The 10,987-nt window shown below is 36.2% G+C and overlaps 1 non-coding gene across 1 annotated transcript; it reads right to left on the reverse strand.

The window, feature by feature from the left end:
* Nucleotides 1-4,451: 4,451 nt before the first annotated feature.
* Nucleotides 4,452-4,558, reverse strand: LOC112536429. Its single transcript, XR_003080450.1, has one exon. It is a non-coding gene; the product is annotated as a small nucleolar RNA R71 (small nucleolar RNA).
* Between the last annotated feature and the right edge of the window lie 6,429 nt (nucleotides 4,559-10,987).

Below are 10,987 nucleotides of genomic sequence, written 5' to 3' on the forward strand. Positions count from 1 at the left end.
CTTAGTCGAATAGAAGAGAACAAAGAACTTTTGATCTCATCCCTTATCAGATCCAAAATCCTATCTATATAATCATTTTGTTTGTCTCTTTTTTGCCTCTCTTTTTAATCTTTATATATTATGATGGTTTGGTTTTATTTGAGGAGCATAAACACGATTACTGAGTGAAAGAGCGTGGAAGAGGCAATCACAGGCACTGATCCAATCCTTAGGCAAATGTGAAGAAAGAAGATTAGTTGATCAAGTATTTATATCATTAGAAAATTATTTGATCAAGTATTTATATTATTCTTTGAATGATCATGGATGAATCTTCTGGTGGAAATAAGGAACGACGAGGATCAAAACACTATTAAGGTCTCTATGATTTTTTATTCCTTTAGGCATGAGGACTCCTGATGACATAAAGATTGGCTTAAGGAATCATGAGAATGCAATTGACAACCTTGACCGGTTGTATTAGGGCTCAACTTGATGATCAAGTAGGAAGAGATGTAAATCCACACGTGTAAGGGAGAAATCGTGTTGCTTTTGATTAATCCAACTGTGAATGAGTGCGTTTTAATGTTTGCAGGCATACAATAAAGTGAATTGGGCCGAAGAGTTATTAGGTACGCCGATGCGAATTTCCCCTTATGTTCATTAAGGAATCATGGGAATGCAATTGATAAGCTTGACCGATGGAATTAGGTCTGATACGGATGGGCTAGCACAAGAAAAGCTTGAAGATGATGGAATTTATGAGGAGTATGCAAGGAAAGCTAAGGGTGCTAAAGATGGGCTAAGCTTACTACAAGGCCCAATAACAAGGTCTAGAGCTAAGAAGTTGCAACAAGCTTTAAAGGGCTATATACAAGATTGGGCTAGCAATGAGAGTCAATTTGAAGGTTCAAGATCCACAACTATTAAGGAGCATCAAGATTGGGCTTTATTAACTCTATTGGAAGTCCAAGCCCATGAAGAACCAATGAAGTCTGAATTATGCTTATAGGCCTTGGTTTAGTTTTATTTTTAAACATTGAGATTATTTAAGGCATATTAGTGTTTTCCTATTAGTTCTCTTCTAGGGTTTATTTCAAGTCTATTTAACTTGAACCAAGCCATATGTTACAAAACGTTTTTGATTATTAATGATATTTCATTATTTTAGCAACAATTGCTTGAATTCTTGAATTCTTGTTGAATGCATTTAACACTTATCAAACATTTTATCTATCTTTATAGCATGCTAGGATTAGGGTTTAAAGAACTGAGTTTTCTTTTGGGTCTAATTCCATTAATCAACTTTATAATCTGATCTAGCGTTATCTGACGATTTAATTCAATTTGTTAGTGGATTTCTAGGTTAGTGATATACGGGTTCATAACTATTAGAGTTCGTATATTTTATTCCTAAAGGTTCTTAAGATTTGGTATTAGAGATTTGGCTATTGAAAATCAGATTGTGTATCCTTACTCTTTCAAGTTATTGAGTTGTTTCTTTAAGTTTTTGTGAAGGTATTTTGGCTTCTTAGAGATCTTGGAGTGGAGGTACGATTGTGATCTTGATTTACATTATCATTCTTATTTTTGTGTAATTTCATATTCATATCTAGTTAAAAAGAAAGTATAAAAAAAGAGAGAAAAGTATTAAAAAATTGAATCTTGAAGAAGTTTTCGCAATCTTGAAAGCTCTCTTGAATTTCTTGATTTTGTTGAACTATCTTGTGTATTTTCTTGAAAATTTTAATTCTTGATTTCATTTTTGAGTATTTGTAGGGGCTAATCTTGTTATTCACATTTTCTTTGACAGAGAAGCTTCCTATATTTTAGGAAGTGGTGTAGCTAGAAAGTAGCTAATCTATTCAATTCAGTGAGATAAGAGGATTTGCTTAGTAGATCTAATTATATTGACAACAAACCAACTAGAGAATAGATCAAACTCTAAAAATACAATCTCATATCCTAATTGCTTATTGATTCCATGAATTTTCTCCTTCTTTTCTCCTTTTTAATTGTTCTTGAGCTTTTGGACAGAATTGAGAGAATTGGTGCGCAAGGATTGTTCAAGCAATTTTTATTAACTTTTTTAGAGACTTTTGTTTCTAATCTAATTGTCTATTGATTAAACAACATTATTGAAGGTTTTAAATTGATCTTGAAGTCTAAAATTGGGTTTTGGTTGTTGTTTGATTGGAGAAAGGATACAAGAACCCAAATTACAATCTTGCTTTCTTAGAGGTTTTTCTTCAACTCTTGCCTTGTAATTCTGCTTCTTTAGTAATTTCTATTACTTTTCATCATTCTTGATTGATGATGTAGATGATTATATGCATAATTATTAATTGTTTATTAGTCGTTTATTCGTGTATTTGAGTCATATTTATTCCTGTTTGATCGCACTTTGGTATGTTTCTAAGTTTTTCAGGTTTTCGAACTCATTGATGGGAAATTGATGATTTCTAGGCAGAAACCAAGCTATATGGATGATTTACGCATATTAGATGTCTGTCGAGGTCGATTCCTTGATTAGCATGCAATTCGAGGCCTTCGGACAGGCAATTGCACGACCATGCACATTTGCACGGCCTCCCTTGCCCTTTGCACGGAGCCTGCATTGTGGCACGGGCCATTGCACGGGCCAATGCACGGCCTGCACGCCATGCATATTAGCACGGTATTGCACAGGCCATGCATATTTGCACGGGTCGTGGCACGGGTCATGGCACGGGCCATTGCACGGGGTAGTTCACTTCTGCCTATAAGTAGGCGCACGTAAAATGAGAAAGGGTTCCGCTTCTGATTTTTAGACTTCTCTACGCGTGCGACCCCTCACTTCTACACCTATGGTCTAGACATTTTGAGAGACCAACATCGTAAAGGAGTGATTTGGGAGATTTAAGCAAAGATTGAAGGTTCTAGACGATTGACCGAGACATCCGAGATCCATACTTGAGGCTGGTTTCAGAATTGGCACTTGCGACATTTCCACTCCGATTCGAGAGAAGAGGGGTTACATGTTCCAATTCCTTTTCTTTTATTTATTTTCTTTTGTATTTGTTTCTTTCATTATGAGTAGCTAGGGCTGCCGAACCTATTGGGGTTCACCTTTGTTAATGGATTGTGTTTAACTGTTAGATATTTATTTGCCATTCTTGTAATCTTCTTACTGTTTAGTAATAAAATTTGATTCAATTATTTTGAGACGTTGAATTAATTGTCTTTTGGGTTGTTTCTTGACATTGAGAAATGCTTGTTACAACTAGAAATTAAATAGTAAGAACTGGTAATTAACACTTAGAGATAAGGTTAATTCACTCGCCGGATTAAGAACTAAAAACTCTTAATAGATCTAAATGACGCTTAATGCTAATCTGTAATAATTTGATAGAAAGAGATTCCATTAGGTTAGTGCAGGTTTAGGAATTCGGTGAGCTCGAGAGAAGAGCCGAGTTCGATTCAGGATTTAGGCGCGGGTAGCAAGATTGGTAGTTTATAAAATTAACCTTAGAATTCCATCACTTAGGTCCCCTTTGGGTTTGCTTCTTTGTTATGGTTGTCTTTTGATTGCTAGTTGCTGTTGTTCCTTTATTTGCATTTATAAGCATTAGTTAATTAATTTAGCCTTCTCACACCTTATTTTAGACTAAATAACATAGCGAATAGTAGTAACTTTAGGTTCACCCGATCTCCAGGGATACGACCTTTATACTCACTAGTGCTAGACCGCATCGATAGGTTCACTGTCTTAGGTGTAGGTTGCATTATTAGCCCATCATGTTTTTGGCGCCGTTGTCAGGGAATTAATGAACTAGAGTGAATGGTTTTTGTGTTAGTTTAGTCATTATCTATTTATTTATTTATTCTTTATTTTTTTATTTTTTATTTTATTATTTTTGTTGATTAGTGGTTGTTTGGTTGTCGGTTTCAAGTAGTTTATGACCAGGAGCTCTAACCCTAATCCCATAGCACCCTTATCTTACCTAGAGCACTCACTTAGATTATTGAGACGACATTTGCAGGCAGTTGAGGAGGAGGACGGAGTTACACTTCAGGTTCAAGGAGCTGACACGATGGAGAACCTCAACCCCTAGGCTGATGATCAGAGGACGATGTATGAGTTTGCTCTACCATCTTTGGATGAGATAAAAACTAGTATAGTCTGACCTGCTGTAGCGGCCAATAATTTTGAAATAAAAGCCAACGTCATCCAGATGATCCAGTAGATCGTGTAGTTTGGAGGATTACGCTGCGGGGATCCCAATGCTCATATATCCAACTTCTTGGAGATTTGTGAAACATTCAAGATAAATGGAACAATCGATGACGCCATTCGACTGAGATTGTTTCCATTTTCCTTGAGGGACAGAGCTAAGAGACGGTTGCAATCTCTTCCATAGCAGACGATTACTACTTGGAAGGCGTTGGCCGAAAAAATTTTATATAAGTATTTTCCTCCCGCTAAAAGTGCAAGACTTAGAAATGACATATCTTCTTTTGTGCAGTTTGATGATGAAAGCATGTACGATGCATAGGAGAGGTTTAAGGATCTTTTGAGATGCTGCCCACATCACGAATTGCTAGTGTGGATGCAAGTTCAAACCTTCTACAGCGGGTTGAACCTTATGACGAGGTAGATGGTGGATGCTGCAGCAGGTGGAGCGCTAAATAGTAAGAAGCCCGAGCAGGCTCAGAATTTGATAGAGGAAATGGCCATGAATAATTATCAGTGGCAATCCTCTAGGAGCCGACCAGGAAGACAAGGAGTGGTTAACCAAATAGATTCTACAGCAGCCTTGGTAGTTCAGTACGTTTTTAGATATTTTTAGACAATTGCATATTAACTTGCCTTTTATTGATGCATTGGAGCAGATGCCAAAGTATGCCAAGTTCTTAAAGGACATACTTAGCAAAAAAAGGAAGTTGGAGGAGGTAGCCTATGTTCAACTTAACGAGGAGTGCTCAGTGGTGTTTCAGAGCAAGTTGCTAGAGAAACGTCATGTTCTAGGCAGTTTCACTATTCCTTGCACTTTATGTAATTTGTGTGTTGATGATGCATTAGCTGATTTGGGGGCTAGCATAATTGTCATGCCTACTAGTTTGTTCATTAAGCTAGTTTTGGGGGAGGCAAAATCCACTAGGTTGTGCATTCAATTAGGTGACCGTTCTGTTAAGCTTCCTAGGGGAATTGTGGAGAATGTGCTAGTCAAGGTAGATAAGTTCATATTTCCTGTGGACTTTGTGGTTATGGATATGGATAATGAGCATGGTGTACCATTGATTTTGGGGAGACCTTTCCTTGCCACAGCTAGAGCTAAAATAGATGTATTTGAGGGGAAGTTAGAACTTAATGTAGGGGATGACTGTGTTACTTTTAGTTTACCCCCATTTGACAGTTCTTCCACCGACCATGTTCATGCCATTTGTAGTATTGATGGAATTGGTCCTGCATGTAATAAACAACCACAGGATGTACAAATGGATGATGCTATACATGTTTCTTTCCCTGTTAATATGTGTTATTAATCTGAAGAAAACAACTTGTATCAATTTGAGACTTTGTGCCATGATAAACCCGAGAAGGGTAGTTACAAGTTTGTTTTTGGCAGGTCACTTAGCCGAAATTCGGAGTGGATGAATGGACATCCCAAATCGGTGCAGAGAGCACCTCCTTGGTCATATACCGCACACATAGGACCTTCTCATTGCGCTTATATGCCTCGAGCCCCAACTTACTTTGAGCCCACCTTCTCAATTTGCCCGCGATGCAAGAATGCTGCTGCAGAATCCACCTAGACAACTCGAATCTATTTATGCTTTTTGAATTTTTGGACATCTTTTTATTTATGTAGTTATTTATTTTAGTTAGATACTTCAGTTTGTTTTTAGTTTGTTTTATTTTGAGGAGATTTTATTTTATTGAACCTTTTACTAGATGTTGCTTGGGATGTGTTTATCCTTGAGTTTTGCAGGAGTTAGCTTACTATGCTCATGCGTAATTTTGAGGACTAAATATATTTTTGGAGCGTTAAAGCAGACATCACGGGTAGTATCCAGTAGACTTTCTAGTTCTTATCTCTTTATGTTGTCTTGTTTTTCTTTTAGCTTTCCATTTTTTTTGTGGACTCCCATAATTTGTTTCTTTGTGCGTATTTTATTTCTTTTTGGAATGCCTACCTTGTTCACACTAAGGATAGTGTTTTTCTCAAGTGTGGGGTAGGTACCTTATTTTTGTGCAGGTACCAATTTTGTTTCTGCTATTTTTATCTTGCTTTCATTTCCCTTATTGATAGAGTCCATTCATTCTTACCGTCCTTATCTTGAGTTTTGTTTTAATCAAGTAGTTGATAATTTTTCTCTTTTGAATGGATACCCGTATAGTTTTTTATCGAATCTTGTTGAAAGAAGGCAGTGAACGAATCTCTTAATTTCAATCAAGCCAGGTAAAACTGGTGTTTTTCCTTAATTGTTTTCATTTTACTTTATCTCGGATATAGAACACTGTTAATATTGATGCTTATTAGATTTTTTGATTGTTTAAACTTTGGTTTAAGAATTCATGAAATTTTATCCCATTCAAATGGTGAGGCTTTTATGCTCCTTCTATTTTTTATTAGTGAGCATTGTGCAGAATTTTTGCTTCTAGAACTTGCTTTATGATGACGTTTGAGATTAAATGAATTTTTGATAGTCATGAGATGATTCAGGCACTTAGGAATTACACAATTTGACAAAAAGCCTAACCCTGTTTTTCCCTTAGTGAACCCATTTTGAGCCTTAGCCTTTTTCTTTCACTGTAATTTACCTTTGACACTCATTTTATCACACTTCTATTCATTCTACCATTCTTTCTACCATTATTGCTAGAAATTATGTATGTTTATGCTGCATTTCATTTTGGATCAATTTGCATATACTCACTAAGTTACGAGATTTTCCATAGATGCTCCCTTCAATCCAAATGGTACATATCATTTTACTACTTTGATTGAGCATTGTATTACTTCATCCTGCATTATCTGTTGTTGCAGGATTTAGAAAAAGAAAAAGAAAAAGAAGAAAAAACAAATAATTTCGAGCATCTTATTATTAGAACAACTTAGTATTCAATTTTGGTACAACATCTGATCCTTGGCTATATTCTTGCATTAACTGCGTAATTTTCCAGCAACTATTAGCTCATTTTCCATATTTCTCCGTACCCTACCTTAACCCTATTACAACCTGGCTCAAGACCCTTTAATCATGTTTATTGACTATTTTCACAGTGGTGGAGATTGGTTCTATAAGCAAGCTTATGGTAAGCACCTTTTTCTGTACTTTTGCGTTGAGAGCTTGGCCATATTCTTTCACCTATATACACTCGTGTGTTTTGAGTGACATCTTGTAAGACATGGTTCTCGAATTCTCAGTTTGGATGGTTTATCATTTTAATTTTAACACCTTTATTAACTTTGTTCTTTGTCTCAATGATTTAGTGATTTGGGGATTTTAAGAAAATTCGTCACGGAGTTTTGAGACTTGTTTTAAGCCAACCTCCTGCAAAGTATTTGATTGAGTTATTGGTATCTGTTTGAGGAGTGCGTTGTTGATTGCTTGAGGACAAGCAAACGCTTAAGTGTAGGGTAGTTTGATGTAGATTATTCTACACATATTTATTAATTGTTTATCAGTCGTTTATTCGTGTATTTGAGTCATATTTATTCATGTTTGATCGCACTTTGGTATGTTTCTAAGTTTTTCAGGTTTTCAGACTCATTGATGGGAAATTGATTGATTTCTGGGCAGAAACCAAGCTATATGGATGATTTACGCATACTAGATGTTTGTCGGAGTCGATTCCTTGATTAGCGTGCAATTCGAGGCCTTCGGACGGGCAATTGCACGGCCCGTTGCACGACCTCCCTTAGCGTGCAATTCTAGTCCTTCAAACGGGCAATTACACTGCCCATTGCACGACCTCCCTTACTCGTTGCATGGGCCATGGCACGGGCTAGGGCACTTGTGCCTATAAGTAGGCGCACGTAAAATGAGAAAGGGTTCCGCTTCTGATTTCTAGACTTCTCTACGCGCGCGACCCCTCACTTCTACACCTATGTTCTAGACATTTTGAGAGACCAACATCATTTCAAAGGAATGATTTGGGAGATTCAAGCAAAGATTGAATGTTCTAGACGATTGACCGAGACATCCGAGATCCATACTTGAGGCTGGTTTCAGAATTGGCACTTGCGACATTTCCACTCCGATTCGAGAGAAGAGGGGTTACATGTTCCAATTCCTTTTCTTTTATTTCTTTTCTTTTGTATTTGTTTCTTTCATTATGAGTAGCTAGGGCTGCCGAACCTATTGGGGTTCACCTTTGTTGATGGATTGTGTTTAACTGTTAGAATTTTATTTGCCATTCTTGTAATCTTCTTACTGTTTAGTAATAAAATTTGATTTAATTATTTTGAGACGTTGAATTAATTGTCTTTTGGGTTGTTTCTTGATATTGAGAAATGTTTGTTACACGAGGAGTCATACTACAACTAGGAATCATAATCCAACTAGGATTGTACACGAGCCACTCAAATATGATGGACCTCTAGATACTCCTATCAACTTCATTGAATATATGGAGGCATGGAAAAGTCAAAATAGGCCCAAAATAAAGAAGTCAAGCTATTTGCATTCCAGTACTCAAGCATGAGCCGCTTATTACATGTTACTTAAGCCCAAATGTCATGTTTATTATTTGGGCTAGGGTTGGATGAATTTTAGGAGTATTTGTTCATTTAAAGAGGTCTTTTGGTAGTTGAAAGTGTTGTTTTAAGTTATCCTTTTAGTTTAGGAGTTCTATTCCTAATCTTATTATTATATGCTTCCTTATCATTATAGAATTATGTTTTTCGAAGGCCTACATAAGCTAGTACGACTTTCTATGTAAAAGGTTTATTGAATATTGATTATTTTGGAGTTAATTCTATTCTTTTGTTCTTTATGAACTTGGTGAATTTATAAAGTGAAGACTTGGTATTTTACAAACTTAGTTTAATCGAAACCTTTGTTCATATTAAATAGCCTTTAATTGATTATAATTAAGGTTCTTAAGTACAAGTTATTTAAGGGTCTTGTTGGGAGTTGTAGTTTCTTTGCTTGATTAGGTGAATGATCCTCGGTGAAGACATCAACATTAAATATGGGCTTGGCACAAGTTAGCCATGTTTATCAACTGATCCAATGTTTGGACAAATGCAAAGAAATAAACTTAGTTGATCAAGTATTGATATCATTTTTTGAATGATTGCAGATGAGTATTTTGGAGGCAAAAGGGAACGACAAGAATTGAGGCTCGACCAAATATTACAATTCAAGATTTGCACCACTAAGGTCTCCATCATTCCTTGTTCCTCTAGGCACGATGAATCCTAAGGTATTGGCGTAACATAACAAAGTAGTTTGGGTCAGATGTTATTTTGTAGGCCCATGTGAATTTTCCATTGTTTTCGTTAAGTTGGCATTTAAATTTTGGAACTATGAGAGTTGTTGACCAGTTAATTACTTTGTGGTTTGCGATTTGACTTTAGTTTATTCATCTTTCTTTATTTATATATTCATATATAGCTTCTAGTATCTTTTTCTTATGGAATAAGGGATTTCTATTTGATCTTTATGATTACTTGTGGGAAGAGAACAAAGAACTTTTGATTTCTTTCCTCACCAGATCTGAAGTCCTACCTATGTTCTCATTTTGTTCATTTATTTTTTCCCTCTTTGTCTAGTATGATGGTTTGGTTTTATTTGGGGAACATAGACACGACTGTTGAATGAAAGCACGTGGAAGCGACAATCATAGGCATCGATCCAATGCATGGACGAATGGGAAGAAAGAATATTAGTTGATGGAGTATTGATATCATTCTTCATATGATTTCATATGAACTGTTGGAGGAGTGAGAGAACGACGAGAATCGAGGCATGCCTACATATTCGATAAATGATTTGTTACATTAGGAGCTCCATCATTCCTTATTCCTCTAGGCAAAAGGATTCCTGATGACACAAGGATTGGCATAAGGAATCATAGGAATGCAATTAACTAGCTAGATTAAGAATTAACAACTCTTAATAGTAGTGGATTAATCTTAAGGCTAACCTAAAATCAATCGTTAGGAAGAGATTCTTTCGTTTAGGTTCTTAGGCTTAGGAATTCGGTGTTCTTGAGAGGGAACTCGAATTCAATTTAAAATCTGCTCACGGGTAATCACAATTGGTAATCAATCTAATTTCTACCTTTGCTAAAATCCAACTAGCATAGGTCCCCATTAGGTTTGCTTTCTTTCTTTGATTGTTTCACTAAACCTTTGCAGATTGCTTGGCATTTAGCTAATCATTTAGCTTGCACCTAGTCATAGATTACTAATTTCCTCACCATTATTTAAGGTTAGATAATATAAGATGCTGGAGTAGTTCTAGGCTTACCCTCTCCCGAGAATACGACCTTGATACTCGCCATTAGTGCTAGTCTCCATCGATAGGTTCATTGCCTTAGATTTTAGCTGCATAAATAGCTCATCAGGCATGCAAAATATGATTCATTAATCTCATAAAAGTGCTGGGTGCATTAGTTAAGCCAAGTGGCATTACTAACCACTCATATAAACCTTGTTTCATTTTGAAAGTGGTTTTCCATTCATCCCCTTATGCATTCTAATTTGATGATAACTAGATTTAATATCAAATTTAGAAAACACACAAGAACCACGTAACTCATCCAACATATCATCTAGCCTAGGTTTAGGATGGCGATACTTTACTGTTATTTTGTTGATGGTATGACAATCAACACACATCCTCCATGTTCCATCTTTCTTAGGCACTAGAATCACGGGAACTGCACATGGACTCATGCTTTTTCTCACATACCTCTTATCCATAAACTCACTCACTTGCATTTGGATTTCTTTTGTCTCTTTGGGGTTGCATCTATAGGCTGGCCTATTCAGAATCCTTGCACCCCGAATGA

The sequence above is a fragment of the Ricinus communis genome, chromosome 9, assembly GCF_019578655.1.
Source record: "Ricinus communis isolate WT05 ecotype wild-type chromosome 9, ASM1957865v1, whole genome shotgun sequence".
NCBI classification, from domain to species: Eukaryota; Viridiplantae; Streptophyta; class Magnoliopsida; order Malpighiales; family Euphorbiaceae; genus Ricinus; species Ricinus communis.